Raw genomic sequence first — 15,579 nt, 5'->3', positions numbered from 1 at the left:
CCTCCTGAAGAGACAATATTTTTAAAACACTTAGCATAGTGCCTGGCACATAATGGGCATTTAATAAATGTTTGTTTCCTCCCCTTCTTCCTTTTCTTCCTTCCAATTATGGATTTAACTAACATGAGCATTTCAATATATAAAGAACAGAAAAGAATACTATACGTGAAATGAATTTTGTTACATGACAGTTTTTTTTTAAGTTTAGTAATTTAACAATTAATAATTTTTTTAGGGACAGCTAGGTGGAGCAGTGAATGGAGCACTTGTCCTGGAGTCAGGAGGACCTGAGTTCAAATCTGACCTCGAGTCACGTAACCCCGATTGCCCTGGCTTCCCCCCTCCAAAAAGTAAAACAGCAACAAAAAGAATAGTATTTTATTTTTCCCAATTACATATCAAACATTTTTTAAGCATTTTGAGCTCCAAATTTCTCTCTGTCCCTCCCTTCTGTCCCCTTCCTCCACTCCCCTCTCCTCTTCTGAAAATGGTGGGCAGTTTGATATAGTTTATACCCATGCTATCATGTAAAACATATTTCCATATTTGTCACAGTTGTGGAAGAAGAAACAGATTAAATGAAAAAAAAAACACTAGAAAGAATAATGCAAGTTAAAAAAAACGATGCTTTGATCTGCATTCAAAGTTCATCAACTCTATCTGGATGTGGATAACATTTGCCTTCATGAGTCCTTTGTAATTGTCTTGGATCATTGTGTTGCTGGGAAAAGCTGAGTCACTCAGAGTTTATCATCACATGATGTTGCTGATACTATGCACAATGTTTTCCTGGCTTTGCTCATTTCACTTTGCATCAGTTTGCTCAAGTCTTTCTAGGTTTTTCTGAAATCTGCCTGTTCATCATTTCTTATTGCACAATAGTATTCCATTATATTCATATTCCACAGCTTATTCAGCCATTCCCCAGTTGATAGCCATCCTCCCAATTTCCAATATTTTGCCACCACAAAAGGGCTACTCTAAATATTATTTTGTACATGTAGGTCCTTTTCCCTTTTTTATAATCTCTTTGGGATACAAACCTAGTAGTGATATTGCTAGATGAAAGGGTACTCACAGTTTGATTGCCCTTTGGACATAGTTCCAAGTTGCTCTCCAAAATGGTTGGATCAGTTCACAACTCAATCAACAGTGCATTAGTGTCCTAATTTTCACACATCCTCTCCAACATTTGTCATTTTCCTTTTTTGTCACATGAGCTAATCTGATTGGTGTGAGGTGGTATGTCAGAATTGTTTTAATTTGCATTTCTCTGTTCAAAAATGATTTAGAACATTTCTTCATATGCCTATAGATATCTTTGATTTCTTCATCTGAAAACTACCTGTTCATATCCTTTGACCATTTATCACTTGGGAAATGGCTTATATTCTCAGAAATTTGACTCCTCTATATATTCGAAAAATTAGTCCTTTATCAGAGATACTTGATATAAAGATTGTTTCCTAGCTTTCTGTTTTCCTTCTAATCTTGGTTGTATTGATTTTGTTTGTACAAAAGTTTTTCAATTTAATATTATCACAATTATCTATTCTACATTTTGTAATGCTCTCTATCTGGTTTGGTCAGAAAATTTCCCCCTCCCCATAGATCTGACATGTAGACTATTCCTTGCTCATCTAATTTGATTGCTTCATTTTCTATGGTACCTTCTTGCAAGATGTAGTTTTCTTTCTTATCTCTTTTAATTAGGTCTATTTTTGCTTTTACTTTGTCTAAGGTCAGAATTGCTAACCCTGCTTATTTTTTTTTTTACTTTACCTGAAGCATAATAGATTCTTTACTCTGTGTGTGTCTCTCTACTTCGACTATTTCTTGTAAGCAACATATTATAGGATTCTGGTTCTTGATCCACTCTGCAATCAACTTCCATTTTATGGGAGGATCTATCCCATTCACATTCACAGTTATTATTACTACCTGTGTATTTCCCTCCATCCTATTCTTTCTCCTATTTGTCCTCTCTCTCCTTTCAGTTTTCTCACCTCACCAGTGTTTTGTTTTTGTCTACCACCTCCTCTGATCTGCTATCCCTTCAAGTCAGTCCCCACTCCCCTGCTTGATTTAATCTCCTCCCCTCCTACTTTCCTGTTGGGGTAAGATAACTTTCTGTATTCAACTGATTGTGTTCATTATTCCCTCTTTGAGTCAGTATTGACAAGAGTAAGTGTAAAGCCAAGTACAAGCAGCTCTCCAGAGGACTGCTGCTGTGAATAGCTTTAAGGTTCTGATCTCATAGTATAGTGAACTCTCTATTTATTCAGTAATAAACTAAGACAAAACATTCACAGAAACCAAAGTACAGCATTCTCAATGTTATAACATAACAACTTATCACTAAAGTAGCCACATAGTTTTCTCCAAAGTGACTACATAGTTTTAAATAAAAGATGCCATTCAGTAAGTCTTTTTTTTTTTTTTTTAAAGCAATCGGGGTTAAGTAACTTGCTCAAGGTTACACGGCCAGGTCTGAGCCGGAATTCGAACTCCAGGTCTTCTCAACACTGGAGCTGGTGCTCTTACTCTCTACTCTCGCTGTGCTACCTAGTCGCCCCCCATTCAGTAAGTCTTTAACTCAATCATTCTTAAGAAGCAATACTCCTTAAGTGACACAAAGTACAAAGGTCAAAGTTCTCCACCCTAGGTCACATTGTCTTAATCTCTCTGGTCAAAAAGTCTTCTTTCTTCTTGATTGGAGATTAGTTTCCAATCATCCTTAACTCAATCATCCTTAAGAGGTACAAGGTACAGAGTACAAAGTTCTCCCACCCCTAGACCACAGTATATCATGATCCTTCTCAGTCAGCACTAAGTACCCAAGGAGAGGTCTTTTCATCTTGACTTGAGCTGACTCTCAGATTCCATGGCTCCTCTTCCATGGTCCCAGGTTTTGCCTGAATTTACCCAACTGTCACCTGGATTCAAAGGTAGGCAGCTCTCAGCTCCTCGTCCAGCTCCTTGTCTAATTTATCATCCAATTCCCATTCCATATTGAAGCTCACAGTGTCCAGTCCACCTCAAGTCTTTCACAGTTTCTGTTTCTGGGAAGACAAAGCTTAACAGAGCCAAAACAACATTCTTATACATTGCCAGCACCATCATCAATTCACTATCTGCCTGTGAAATCAACACAAACCCACAAACAAAGTCTGAGAATTCAACACAAATTATCAGCATAGTCCCAGGACCTCTGAAATCTTCCCCAGAACTTCTATAAACAGACAACAAAATCCTCTTTCAAGGCTTCCAGTAAGGTCTCAGGGCTTCTGTACAAAGTCTTACAAACACAAATCGACACAGACAGAACAGACAGACAGAGTGCCAGGATACCACAAGTTTTCTCCTTCTCAACTCTGGCCACCGCAAGTGTTCCCTTCTCAGTTCTGCTCTCCCAGCTTGTGTTCAGCTTTTTATCTGGTCATTAGCTCCTCCCTATTCTACCCACCTCATATATCCTTCCTGTTCCTGTCTTTGGCAAGTCCCTCCCACTGTGGGTTTCACAAGTCCTGTTTCTTAACAAAGACTTGATATAATCATGGGCAAGTTTCAACTGAAGCAAGCTAAGTACTTGTTTGCTTGCTATTACAGTGAGGTAATAGATTCAAGCAATGTCCATCACACCCTCCCATCTTCCCCTCCACTGTAATAGGTCCCTTTCACGTCTTCATGTGAGATAATCTATTCTATTCTACCTCTCCCTTCCTTTTGCACCCATCTGATTTCTCATCCCTTAAATTTTTTTATGTCATTCACTCAAATTCATCTTATACAGGTGCCCTCTGTCTACATATGTTCCTTCTATCTGTACTGTTAGTGATACAATTTTTAAGAGTTATAAGTACCATCTTCCTATATAGGCGCATAAGCAGTTTAACTCTATCAGATCCCTTATGTTTTCTTTTCACTTTTTTACCTGTTTATGCTTCTCTTGGGTCTTGATATTGGAGGTTAAACTTTTGGTGTAGTTCTGCTCTTCTCCTTATGAAGCTTGAAATCCCCCTTGATGTATTATGCTTAGTTTTGCTCGATAAGTGATTCTTGGTTGTAGTCCTAGTTCCTTTGCCCTCCAGAATATTATGTTCCATGACCTCTGATCCTTTAATATTGCAGCTGCCAAGTACTGTGTGATCCTGATTGTGACTTCCTGATATTTGAATTGTTTCTGTACCCTTGAAGTACTTTTCCCTTGACCTGATAGTTCAGAAATTTGACTATAATGTTCCTTGGCTATAATGTTTTTATTTGGGATATCTTTCATGAGGTGCTTGGTGGACTCTTTCAATGCATATTTTGCCCTCTGGTTCTAGGACATCAGAGCAGTTTTCCTTGATAATTTCCTGAAATATGCTGTCTAGGTCCTCCTTTTGATTATGACTTTTAGGTAGTTCAGTGATTCTGATACTGTCTCTCTTGGATCTATTTTCCAGGTCAGTTGTTTTTCCCATAAAGTATTTTACATTTTCTTCCATTTTTTCATTCTTTTGAATTTGTTTGATTGATTCACGATGTCTCATAGAGTCATCATTAGCTTCCACTTGCTTGGTTTGACCAGATCAGCAATTTTCAAACTTTTTGTTCTCAATCAATCAATCAGCATTTATTAAGTGCCTACTAAATGTCAGGTACTGTGCTAAGCTCTGGGGATGTAAAAGAGGCAAAAAAAACCAGTTCCTGCCTTCAAGGAATTTACAATCAGGACCTCTGTACACTCAAAAAAAATTGAGGACCACCAAAGGACTTTTGTTCATGTGGATTAAATCTAGACTTATGTTGGTAAATGTTTAACAATCGGCTGGGGGTGGGAGGTAGGGAAATGTACACACAACACACTTTTAAATTTAATCTACCTTATTAATATATTCTCCCTTATTTTCTTAAGTCTATATAATCAACAAAACAATAAATCAAACCCCTGTTTTGTCACCTTTTCTGGTTTCTAAGATGTAAATTCTCACACTGAAAATTTGATAACTTGTCTCTCCCAAGGTTCAAGCTGGCTCCAAGAAACTCCTAGTTATATCTATTGATATTTACCTCATTATAAATTAAAATGCTTTAGTATTACTGTAAAAAATTAGTTATGACCCTAGAGATCCTCTAAAAGGTCTCTGGAGACCCCCAACCAAGCTGTGAGAACACTGGACTACATGTTATCTAGGAGTCCCTTCCATTTCCAAATCTTATGATCCAGAGGCTCTTGTCTCTCCCTATGCAGCAGGTTTTACAACCTGAGGACTCCCTGCTACAACTAAATTTGTCTTACAAATTTAATCTGAGGGTTATCCCAGACACATTTTATGAAATTACCCTTCTTTTCTCAAATTTCTGAATGCTCCTGTCATTTGTTCCAGGTTAAGTAAAAGCCATGAAAAGAATCAATGTTTTCCTTTTAGTTTATTCTCTATGAGTTCATTGGAAAAATTTTCTTTTAGTATCAGAAAATATGGGGCTTTTTGTTTGTTTCTCATGGGACTATAAAACTGAAAAATTTCCCCGTATACACTAAGAGGTTTTAATTGATTAATTCTCTCCTTTCAAATGGAATTTGCAATCTTTTAAGGGGAGATGATACAAACACAAGATAACTATAAGACATGATATTTTTGTGAAAAATGTGTTCAAGAAAAGGTAAAAAAAAAAAAAGGTCTGAGGAAGGCTGTTACCAACCTGGGAGCCCAGAGAAAGTTTCTTCTTCTTTTTTTTAAATTAAGTTTTTATTGATTTTTTTTTTTTGCTTTTTGGAGGGCAATTGGGGTTAAGTGACTTGCCCAAGGTCACACAGCTAATAAGTGTTAAGTGGCTGAGGTCAGATTTGAACTCAGGTCCTCCTGACTCCAGGGCCAGTTCTGTATTCACTGTGCTACCTAGCCGCCCCTTATTTTCTTTTTCTTACATCACCATAGTTATCCCATATATCCCTTCCCCTCTTCTTCCCATAGAGCCATCCTATATGACAAATAGTATTTTTTAGAGAAAAAAAAGTCAGCACAACTGATCAATACATTGAAAAAGTCCAAAATATATTCAATGTGTAACTCTTGTGGATGTTCCATTTCCACAAAGGAATCTTGCATCTCTTCATTTGAGTCCTCTTTGATCTTTATAATTTCATTATATTTACTTTTATAATTTATATATTATAATTTAATCATAGTTACTTTTGATTTCTTGGTGTGTCATTGTTCTTTCCATTTCCCTTGCAGTTACATAGATTTTCCCATGCTTCTCTGTATTCATCAGATACATAATTTCTTATAACACAGTAATATTCCATTGCACTTCTGTGCCACAATTGGCTTAGCAGTTCCACAATCAATGGGCATCTATTTTTTTTTCTAATTTTTTTTCTGTCACAAAAAGTGCTGCTATAGGTATTTGGAGGCATATGGGACTTTTTCTTAGCTTATATGGCCAGTAATGGAGTCTCTGGTTTGAAGGGTATGGAAACTTTAATAACTTTACTTTCATAATTCCAAATTGCTTTCCAAAATAGTTGTACCACTTCACATCCCCACCAATTATGTATTAGTGTGCCTATCATTCTACAATTCTTCAAATATTGACCGTTGCCATTTATTTGTTGTTGTTTTTGCCAATCTGGAAGGTGTGAGACAAAATCTAGAGGTGATTTTGATTTTGATTTCTCTTATTATTAATGACAGAGCATTTTTTCATGTGGTCAAAAATGCTTTGCAGGTCTTTTGAGAAGTGTTTGTTCATATCCTTTGATGATATATCTATTGGGGAGTAGCTATTAGTCATATATATTTATTAATTGTTTATATATCTTGGATACCAGCCCCATATCAGAGAAATATGATACAAAGGTTTTTTCCCTATTTGATCCCTTCCCTTCTCCTAGATACATTAATGTTGTCTGTGCAGACACTTTTCAGTTTCAAGTAATCAAGTTCTCTTTTGTAATTTCCTCTCTGTCTTGTTTACTTAAGAATATATTGCCTAGGGTGGCCAGGTGGTACAGTGAGTACGAGCACTGGCCCCCGGCATCAGGAGATCCGGGATCGGTTCCGGCCTCACATACTTGGCACCCACACAAAAAATAAGGCCGTGTAACCTTGAGCAAGTTACTTAACCCCAATTGCTTAAAAAAAAAAAGGGGGGGGGTGGCCAGGTGGCACAGCAAGTAAGAGCACCGGCTCCAGTGTTGAGAAGACCTGGAGATCGAATCCCGGGCTCAGACACTTAGCACCCACCCAGAAACACCTGGCCGTGTAACCTTGAGCAAGTTACTTAACCCCAATTGCTTAGGGGCGGCCAGGTGGCTCAGCGAGTAAGAGCACCGGCTCCAGTGTCGGGATGACCTGGATCAAATCTGGGCTCAGATACTCAGCACCACACCCAGAAATAACTGGCTGTGTAACCTTGAGCAAGTTACTTAACCCCAATTGCTTAGGGGCAGCCAGGTGGCTCAGCGAGTGGGAGCGCCAGCTCCAGTGTTGGGACCTCAGGCACTCAGCACCACACCCAGAAATAGCTGGCCATGTAACCTTGAGCGGGTTACTTAACCCCAATTGCTTATATATATATATTAAAAAAAAAAGAAAAAGAAAGCTAAACATGTTTAGGGGTGGCCAGGTGGCACAGTGAGTAAGAGCTCCGCCGCAGTGTTGGGAGACCTGGGATCAGTTCCAGCCTCCGATACTTGGCACCCACACAAAAATAATAATAACTGGCCATGTAACCTTGGCCACGTTACTTAACCCCGATTGCTTTAAAAAAATATATATATATATATATATATGTTGCCTACCCAGACTTATGATATGCATCTAATCTGTTTTTCTTCTTATTTTTCTATAGTATGATCTTTAATATTAAGGTTGCGTATCCCTTACACCACACTCCACTGTGCATTCTAAGTTTAGAGTGTGGTGTAAGGAGTAGGTCTAAACCTAATTTTTGTCAGACTTCTTTCCAATTTTCCTAGCAGTTAATATCAAATAGGGAGTTTTTCCCTAGGTAATTTATGTTTTTAACTTTATCAAACACTATATTATGAATTGTATTATTTCTGAATTTCAGTTATCTAGTCTATTCCATTGGTCAATTTCTCTATTCTTTAGCCAATGCCAGGTGGTTTTGATGACTGCTGCTTTATAATATAGTTTGAGGGCTGGAAGTGCTATTCCTCCATTGTCCCTGTTTCTTTTCATTATTTCTCTTAATAGTCCAGATCTTTTGCTTTTCCAAATGAATTTTGTTACTATTTTACTAAGTTCTGTAAAGTATCTCCTTGGTAATTTAATTGGTATAGGTTCAAAAGTGTGAATTAATTTTGGTAGTATTTATTACACAACCCACCCATATGCACTGAATATTCCCCCAGTTATTTAAGCTGTGCTTTATTTCTTTAAGGAGCACTTTGTAATTGAATCTATCCAAATCATTTATGTGTTTGGGAAGTGGATTCCCAGACATTTTCAGAGGAAGTTTCATGGAGAAGGAAGCATTTGACTCAACTTTTGAAGGATTAGTAGGAATTAAATGGGTAAAGATTTGGAGAAAGATATTCTAGAGGTTTCTAGGTAGTGGATAGCATGCTGGGCCTAGAGTCAGGAAGACTCACTCATCTTCCTGAGTTCAAATCTGACTTAGACACTAACAGTGACTCTGGGCAAGTCACTTAGCTCTGTTTCAGTTTCCTCATCTGAGTTGGAGAAAGAAATGGCAAGCCATTCCAGTATCTTAGCCAAGAAAACCCCAGATTGGGGTCACAAAGACTCAGACACAACTGAAATAACAACAAAATTCTAGGCATAAGGAACAATGAAAAAAAAAAAGGACAGAGACAGAAGATCTCAATACATGTTTAGAAGAGCAGAGAGTTTGGAAGGAATATTCATAGAGTGTAAGGTAAGGACAGAAAGATAGTGTGTTGCCAGACTGTGAAAAGTCCTAAATACCAGGTAAAGGGGTTTGAATTTTATTTGGTAGGCCCTGAAGATTTTAGAGCAGAGGAGGAAAATTCCCAGATCTACATGCAAGAGAGATTATTCCATCCAATATATTTTTATTAGCATGTAGGTTTTGTCTGAAAAAATAATAAGAATCACCCTTAATTCCTCTAGACCAGGGAACCTCTGGCAGAATTGATATTTCCCAAGGCTCACAATAATTAATCTGCTAGGGAACCTTTTACAATTGGATTTTTACCTAGAACTTTTACCTATTAATCAAGTTGCCAGTGCAAGTTGCTAGGCAGCATCTTGGCTTTGCTCCTGTGCCAGCTAGCAAAAAGACCAGTTGAACTTGCTCTTGTCTTGGGAAATCCCACTGGCGTTGCTGAGTAAGTTTTGTTTCCCTACTATAAAATATATGTTACCTCCTCTAAACTTTGCCTAATACTATTTGAATGGTTTCAGTTAATCTCTTCTCTCTTTTTCCCAAGAGTACTATCCATCTCATTTGCTAAATCCAATGTTCAGTCTTCATCATACTCGACCACTCTCACCTTTTGACTCTATTGTCCACATCCCCTCCTCTAGGTCATTTCTCTTTCCCTTGACTTGCATAAAATGGTTCTCTCTTAATTTTCCTCCTTCCTTTCTGACCATTCTTTTTCAGTCTCCTTTGCTAGATCATATCCTTCTCCTTTCCACCAACTGTGGACATCCCTCATGATTCTATCCTGCCATGCGTGAGGGCAGGGTTGGTTTCATTTTAGTCTTTCTATCCTCAGTGCCTAGCGCAATTTGAGATCTATGATCTTGAAGGTCTAGGGAACTCTGGATGAGGAAACTACCTCACCCAATGAAGATCTGCAACTGTTGTATGAACACGTAGTCTTAGAGAGTTGCCAATCACTGAGTGATTAAGTGACTTGTTAAGAGTCACACAGCTTGTATGTATCAGTGGTGGGTGTTGAACTAGGTCTTCCTGAGTCCCAGATTGGCTCTCCATCCACACTATCCCACACTATATCTTTTATTAAGCATATATTAGTTGATTAATAAATATTTAAATCAAATTAAATATTTTTAATTTGTTTATTAATATTATTATTGCATATTATATGTATATTAATAATATATAAATAAAAATTAAATATTTAAATCAAATTAAATGTTTCATATAGGACAAAATTGTAGCAGGAACTTTGATGGGGCAGCTAGGCAGCACAGTGGATAGAGTGCTAGGCCTATATAGAGCACTGGCCTTGAAGTCAGGAAGATTCATCTTCATGAGTACAGATATGGCCTCAGACACATACTTGCTGTGTGACCCTGGGCAAGTCACTTAACCCTGTTTGCTGTAGTTTCCCCATCTGTAAAATGTGTTGGAAAAGGGAATGGCCAACCACTCCAATATCTTTGCCAAGAAAACCACAAAGGAGTCACAAAGAGTCAGATACGACTGAAAAATGACTGAACAGCAATTGCATTGTAACTTTATTATCTTGTATAGATTTTTTGTTACATTTCTCTATCAAAGGTACAGTGGCATAGGGGAATAAATGCTGGACTTTAAGTCAATGTCAATCTGGGTTCGAATCCCAGCTCTACCACTCAGTAGCTGTGTTATCATAAGGCAATCTCTCGGCCTGGGTTTGTCATCTATGAAATCGTATTACACAGGGGCAGCTAGGTGGCACAGTGAATAGAGCACTGGCCCTGGAGTTAGGAGGACCTGAGTTCAAATCTGGCCTCAGACACCACAAAAACAAGCCATGTGACCTTGGGCAAGTCACTTAACCCTAATTGTCCTGCCTTCTCCACTCCAAAAAGCAAAAAAAAAAAAAAAAGCATTACCACTTCACAAGATTGCTCTCAAGCAATCTTAAAACACTAGAGTTAGTATGAATTACTATCTTATTGACAAGCAGCATTTTAGGATATACAATTAAAATTCAAGGGCTTGTTATCTCACTTTGGCTATTACATTGTATTGGGACATAGAAAATTTGGTTAGTAGTATTTATTAAATACTCACTACCTGCCACATCCTGGGTGGGGTGGTTGAGAAGAGATAAGAGGCTGAATAGCTACATAGAGAAGGCTGCATAACTCTCAAATTACTTACCATGGGGAAGGATATGAAAATGGGTATTGGTGGTGTCAGCCGGGCCTTATATACGTTATAGGTGTCACCATGGGGAGGCCTTAGGTTCGAATTCTTTTTATTTTTTGGAGGGGGGAAGGCAAGGTAATTGGGGTTAAGTGACTTGCCCAAGGTCACACAGTTTGTAAACCTGTTGGGTGTCTGAGGCTGAATTTGAACTCAGGTTCTCCTGACTCCAGGGTTGGTGCTCTATTCACTGCACCACCTAGCTGCCCCTTAATAATTTATTTTTTCTTTTGGAGTGACTTGCCCAAGGTCACACAGCTAGTTAAGTGTAAAGTATCTGAGGTCGAGATTTGAACTCAAGTCCTTGTGACTTCAGGGCTGGTGCTTTATTCACTATGCCACCTAGCTGCCCTTCAGTTTCAAATTCTGAAATGCATGGCATGGGGAAATTTAAATATAATAAATAAATCTAATAAATAATAAATAAACATTAATTCATGTCCTACTGAAGGAGACATTAGAATCCATTGATTATTGCCCTACAGGTCTACTTTTCCATCTATATACATTTTTATAAGAATAATCTCCATGAGCATGAGAATATTTTTAATGAGTAGAGAGTGAATGGACATTCACAAACAATATTATACAGTAGTACACATTTTACCAACATATAATTGACTGAAAGGTTCAAAGAATACCAGAGAATACTGCTGTATTTATAACTTGTTGATCATTAAAAAGCATTTAATTTCATAGAGGCAGGCAGGTGGTACAGTTGATGAGTGCTAGATTTGGAGTCAAGAAGACCTGAATTCAAATCCAGCTTTAGACATGTACTAACTGTATGACCTTGGGCAAGTCACTTATCCTCTGCCTTGGTTTTCTCAACTGTAAATGGGGATCACAACAGCACCTATCGCTCAGGGTTGTTATGAGGACAAAATTAGATAATATATGTAAAGCACTCAGCACAGTGCCTGGCACATTTAGGTGCTGTATAAGTGATAGCTATTCTTCTTACATTCTTTTTTTTTTTTTGGAGGGGCAATTGGGGTTGAGGGAGTTGCCCAAGGTCACACAGCTAGTAAGTGTTAAGTGTCTGAGGCTGGATTTGAACTCAGGTCCTCCTAACTCCAGGGCCAGTGCTCTATTCACTGTGCCACCTAGCCACCCCTTCTTCCTATATTCTTATCCTTAGAACAAAATACTTCAAGGTATTATACATATATAAGGACACAAGAATGTGTCTCATGCATATATCAAAATTATTCAAGATTCCTTGACAGATATGACAGAACCAAATTTGACAACCATAAATAAGTGGAGAACCATGAAACAGAGAAAGGTATGTTTGTTAATGGTATTTGCTACTTTGATGGAGGAGATCCAACACAGGGTTCAAGTCCAACAGGGATTCTCTACAGATGCTAAGGTACTCCAGGTGATCCTGTTTGTATATGGCGTCATGCTGGATGTATTAAGCCTCAGAATACTACAGAGCCTTGTGGAAACAGTCTGCAGTTATTCAGAAGACTCTGGCCTAACTTTCTGCAAAGAAAAAGTCAAGCAGATAAAAAATGTATAATTTTAATGTTGTCAGTTATGACGTGAAGATAAATGGATAATTTATGGAGCTTGCCTGTCAGCATATATTTCATGAACAGATAGAAAAAGGGACAATAAGCTGGACCTCGAATTAAACAGGAGAAGAGTGTCTGCATAGCCTTGAGAAAAATGTAAGATGATGCTTTTAATGACTCCAGACGTCTTCCAGAAACAAAGTGCCACCTTTTTAAGACAGAAATTTATTTTCTTTTCAGGTTTGCATTCTTTCCCTTCTTGCCTCCACTGAAAAAGCAAGAAAAGCAAAACTTCTTACAAAACCAAATTTCTGCATTGGCCTGTCGCGGCAAGCACCCCAAGCGCGGCCCCAGGGTGGCCGCCACCACAGGTTCTTGGATCTGCTTTGATAAAGGAAAGCAACTCAAAATGGGCTAACAAGCTTACTTTAATCAGTCAGACATGTATCGTTTACCTCGTTCAGGGGAAAAAGGTCAGCACCCCGAACTTCAAAGTATACAGGCAGAATTATCAAGACAGAAACAGATCAAGTAGACAGATTTCCAAACTGTCCAACCATTACATCCATACCCAGTCAACATCTGGGTTTCAAAGCTGGGGGACTCTCAACAACGGCTTCCCAGAATTCAGATCAAATCACAGAACACTTCTCAAAGTGAGCCCCAAAACAAAGCCTCACATCAGGGCTTATATAGCCTTCTCCTGGCTCAGAGAATGTAACAACCTTTTGGACCCACCGGCCAATCAAAAAGTATCTACTGAAAAACAAGCCTCCTACCCCAGGCTCCAGGTGCACTTTAGCCTAGGGGCAGTGAAGATCTTTAAAATTTACATTCCCATTACATGGTCATGTCAAAAAAAAACATGCCTCAATCTGAACTCTGATTCTATCACCTTTCTCACTGGAGAACATTTTCATAATAAGTTCTTTGGAATTGTGTTTGGTTATTGTGATGATCAAACATTCTAAGTCGTTCAAAGTTGTTTGTCTTTAAGATATTGTTGTCATATAAATTATTCTCATGGTTCTGCTCATTTCACTTTGCAATCACTTCATATAACTCTTCTCAGGCTTTTCTGAAATCATACACTTCCATCATTTCTTATAATATAATGGCATTCCATCACATTTATATATCATAATTTGTTCAGACATTCCCCAACTGATGGATATCTACTTGGTTTTCAGTTCTTGGCCACCATAAAAAAGAGCTACTATTAATATTTTTGTACATATGGATCCTTTTCCTCTTTCTTTGATTTCTTTGGGGTACAGATGTAATAACTATATCATTGGGTCAAAAGGTATGCACAGTTTAATAGCTTTTAGGGCATAGCACCAAATTGCTTTCCAGAATGGCTAAGCTAGTTCATAGTTCCATCAACAGTGAATTAATGTGCCTATTTTTCCCACAGCCTTACCAGCATCTGTCATTTTTCCTTTTTGTCAACTTTGAAAGATTTGTTATTTTTAATAACAATAGTCTTTTGATATTGAACAGCATTGAGTCATAGAACATGCTAATCTATGAAAAATTTTAAATGAATAGCATTCAGAGGATAATAGAGAAGCATATGGTGGGTGTGAGCAGGCTGAAACACATGACAGAAGAAATTACAAGGGAGAAACAAAGTAAAGGAGAGCAACAAGGAGATTTATGATCTAAAGATAAGGTGGGCTGACAGCACGGCAAAGGCAAGAGATGAACTGAGAACAACCTGTTAATGTGTCCTATGACATCTTCATGATGTCAAAAGAAAGTGATAAAGGTCTATGGCACATTAGGTGAACCCCCCCCAATTACATGTAAACAAAAATTAACATTTTTTAAAATTTTGAGGTCCCAATTCTCTTTCTCTTGTCTACCCACCCCAAGACAGCAAAAATTTGATATATATTATACATATGCAGTCCTGTAAAGTATTTCCATACTGGCTATGTTGTAAAAGAAAATTCAAAGAAGAAGGAGGAGGAGGAGGAAGAAAGGAAGAAGGGAGAAAGGAAGAAAGGGAGAAAAGAAGAAAGGAAGAAAGAAAGGGAGAAAGGAAGAAAGGAAGGAAGAAAAAAGAAAGAAAGAGAGAGAAAGGGAGGAAGGAAGAAGGAAGATAGGAAGAAGGAAGGAAGAAAGGAGGAAAGAAGGAAAGAAGAAGGAAGAAGGGAGGAAGGAAGGAGAAAAAGTGTGCTTCAATCTGCTTCCAGACTTTATCGGTTCTTTCTCTGGAGATGGATAGCATTTTTCATTGTGAGTTGGAATTGTCTTAAGTCATTGTATTGCTATGTCATTCACAGTTGATCATTATACAGTATTGCTATTACTGTGTACAGTGTTCTCCTGGTTCTGCTCACTTCACTCAGTATCAGTTCATGTAAGTCTTCTCAGTTTTTTCTGAAAGCATTCTGCTCATTATTTCTTATAGCACAACAATACTCCATCACTATCATATACCACAACTTGTTCAGTTTTCCCCCAACTGATAGGCATCCCCTAAATTTCCAATTCTTTGTCACCACAAAAAGAGCTCCTATAAATAATTTTGTACATGTGGGTCCTTTTCCCTTTTTTATGATCTCTTTGAGATACAGACCTAGAAGTGGTATTGCTCGGTCAAAGGATATTCACAGTTTTATAGCCCTTTGAACATAGTTCTAAATTGCTCTCCAGAATAGTTGAATCAGTTAACAACTCCACCATCAGTGCATTAGTGCCCCTATTTTTCTACATTCCCTCCAACATTTATCATTTTTCTTTTCTGTTGCTCTCCAGAATAGTTGAATCAGTTCACAACTCCACCATCAGTGCATTAGTGCCCCTATTTTTCTACATTCCCTCCAACATTTATCATTTTTCTTTTCTGTTGCTCTCCAGAATAGTTGAATCAGTTCACAACTCCACCAACAGTGCATTAGTGCCCCTATTTTTCTACATTCCCTCCAACATTTATCATTTT

This window comes from Petaurus breviceps, unplaced genomic scaffold, assembly GCF_028583685.1.
Source record: "Petaurus breviceps papuanus isolate PSGF00001 unplaced genomic scaffold, PetGlider_PUasm1.0 156, whole genome shotgun sequence".
NCBI classification, from domain to species: Eukaryota; Metazoa; Chordata; class Mammalia; order Diprotodontia; family Petauridae; genus Petaurus; species Petaurus breviceps.
The sequence above is the reverse complement of the archived record's forward strand: the minus strand, read 5'-3'. Positions refer to the sequence as shown.